Raw genomic sequence first — 3,126 nt, forward strand, 5'->3', positions numbered from 1 at the left:
CAGGACCCCGGTGACACCCACCCACAGCCCCTCAAGACCCCAGTGACACCCACCCACAGCTCATCCAGCCATAGGGGTCACCGCTGGAGATGGGCTGTGCATCCTCTCCATCAGAAAGATGATCACTATTTTTTCCAGAAACGGTTTTCCTATGTGCTGAAGGTTTGACGTCGGTGAGCCAAGAAGAATCAGGAGTTATACTGAGGCTCTTCTGGTTCAGTACTTCCTCTGCTCTCCAGAATCGTACCCCCAAGGGCCGCAGACCCCCACACGAGGGCTGATTTATCAGCAACGGGATTTACCCCGACCAAGCGCACGGCTGTGCAACGCTGCGTATTGAACCCGTTACACGACAGCAATATAACTGCTCCAAAATTTTCCATCCAATTTACAATCGACCGCTGTAACACTTTGCTCATGGACAAGAACGCAAATACACCCTGATAATTCATGAACCTCTGCTCAGCGGAGCTGCCCACAGGGTCTGTGCCGAGCAGAGCCGTACCTCCGCCGTGGTCTCACCCCCCCCCCCCCCGCTCAGCACTTACCAAGAGTGGGGTCCTCTCAGTCTGTGTCAGGTTTGGGATCAAACCCACTATTTTACTTATTTCTGAAAAGCTTAAACCAGGTGACGCAGCCCTGGGAAACCCCCTCACTTGCGGCCAGAGAGGGAGAAGAGGTAAAATCGTTCGGACCCTGCTGTCTCTGCCCCTTTATGGCGGAACAAATGGTGCCCAGGTGTCGGGGATGTGCCGGCAGGATCGGGCCCCTCAGTGCCCCCCGACAGCCCTCCCTGCTGCCTGCCCTCGGCAGCGCTCTGGGGTTTGCACAAGGACCTGGGAACGGCTGCGCCGCAGTGCATGGGGGACCTGCAGTGCATGGGGGACCTGCTTCACCTGCAGTGCATGGGGGACCTGCTTCACCTGCAGCCGATGGGGGACCCGCTTTACAGCGCCGCGTCTCTGCAGATCAAAGGCTGCTTCTGACAGTCTCCTTCAGATAACACAGGTTTCTGTTTCCCGACAAATACATTTAACACGTGCGCTATCTGATCAAATAATCACTCGGCAGACGCAGGCTGTGCAATCGGGGAACGCTGCCGGTCTGGCATTAACCCGCTCCTGGGGCTTGGAACGGTATGATAAATGTCTCCACATTTTAAATAAATAGTACTTCGTTTAGAGAGTCATGAAGCCCCGGCTGCGATTATGCAGCTGCTAAAACGACTTGCCCACGGCACCGGTGCCGGAGCCCGGCACGCACCAGGGCGACGACACGGCGATGGGAGGCGGTGAGCCCCGGGCAGTGCTGTGGCCACAGCGGGGTCATCCTGGTTCCGGGTGGCAAACTCTGCCTCCGCAGGAGGCCATGCAGGGAGAGCCCATCCGTCCTGCTCGCCCCGCTGCTGCAGCGCTGGCCCTCGGCCAGCACCGACGGGCTGATGGAGCGCTGTGGGCAGTCGCCCGCGGAAGTCAGCAGGAGAGGAGAACTGGCTGCACAGCGCAGAGGAAAGGGCTGGGGGGTGCCGTGGGGTGTGCAGTGTCCGCTCCAGCTCCGGACGGAACAGAAGGAAGGAGAAGGACAGACAGCGCCTGTGCTGGATGGAGCGGCAGAGGGAGGACAGCGGTGCTGCCCAGCAAAGCTCGGCCGAGGGGCAGGGGGGGCTCACGGGGCCCGGCTGCTCCCACACGATGATGGCCTCAAAACCGTCGCGCACGTGAAGCCTCCTTTGGAAATCCCGCTGGTGACGCACGGCCGGTGCCATCAGGGTGGTACTGCAGCCCTCCCCTCGCTCCGCCGCCTGCATCTCCTGGCGCCCAGCTCTCTGCTCGCGGCATCGCCACGGCAGTCTCACCAAAATACCTGGAGGCAATGGAGAGGCTCCACCGGCTGCCCACGAGGTCCACCCCTGCAGCCTCCGCGTCCCACCCCTCCAGGGCTGCCTCGAGCCCAAGGCATGGGCTGGCTGCCCTGCGCGCCCCCGCCCCGCCCTCCTCCCCCCCTCACTCGCAGAACGCGGTGGGACCCACTCAGGCATCAGCTGAGGTCAAGTCTGAAAAGGCTCCTGTGGCACACGCGTGTGATGGGATCCGTTCGGGATGCAGCCAGGGGCGGCTTTTTATGCAGTGACTGATGCACTGTGAAACGAGACAGTCCTCGGGGGCGTTCAGACGCCTCTCCCCGTGCCGAGGGGCACCGGCACCTTCACTGCCCTCAGAGGCATCGCACCTCTGCAGATTAACCAGAGCCCCCCATTAGCCTTGTACCTGTCTCCCTGCGCGCTGCACGCACGTGCAAGAGAAAACTGCCTCCAGAAGAGCTTCATTTGGGCAGATGAGACAACTCTGAGAGGAAGTTTCAGCGGCCGCGCGCTCCCCGCGAGAGCACCCGATGCAGCAGAGCCCAGCACGCTCTGCCCACGCTCTGCAACGGCGGCTGCGGGATGCGAAGCTCCTGTGTCTGTAAAACTTCGCTGGGGCAATAACCAGGTCTGCGGGTTTGCTCTCAGCGTGCCAGGGGTAACAGGCAGATTTTGCTTTCCTGAGAGCAATTCCCCCGGGAGGGACCGCAGAGAATCCACGCAGGAGCATCGGAGAAGTCACTGCGTATGACACCACCTCCCGTGGCCACAGCAGAAGGTGCCATTGGGAACCAGAGCTCGAAGGCAGCCCCGGCCAAGGCTGCCGGCTCACCGCTTTGTCCTGGGGGCTCCTGTGACGCCCGCGGGGCCCCAGCCCAGCGCCGGCCCCAGCCCCGCTGCCCGTGCAGCAGCCGTGGGTCAGCATCCCACTCCAGGACCACAGCTCCTCGGGGGGATGCCGGACACCCACCACCCAAAGGGAATGCGGCCAAGGACTCCCGGTGCTGTTCACAGGGGCACGAGGTTGTTTGGCACCCGAGAGGACAAGTGTCATCACACCGGCCAGGCTGCCGCCGCTGGCACAGCACGGCACAGCAAGCCGCCCTCGCGCTCACCTGGGGGAGCCCGACCCCGCAGCCTGGCAGGAAAGAGCTCACCGAACCGTGCCCGCCTCACACCGAGGTAAAACGGCTTTTGGACTCTGCTGTGAAAATGCAGCGGAGCAGCCGAGCGCCTGCTCGCAGAGCCTGCAGCTGGGGACGGGC

General features: G+C 62.3%; 1 protein-coding gene across 1 annotated transcript in view; it reads right to left on the reverse strand.

The window, feature by feature from the left end:
- Positions 1 to 3,126, reverse strand: part of FRMD5 (FERM domain containing 5) — a 37,435-nt gene that overhangs the window by 33,686 nt on the left and 623 nt on the right. The window lies entirely within an intron of this gene.

The sequence above is a fragment of the Charadrius vociferus genome, unplaced genomic scaffold, assembly GCF_000708025.1.
Source record: "Charadrius vociferus isolate BGI_N301 unplaced genomic scaffold, ASM70802v2 scaffold623, whole genome shotgun sequence".
NCBI lineage: Eukaryota > Metazoa > Chordata > Aves > Charadriiformes > Charadriidae > Charadrius > Charadrius vociferus.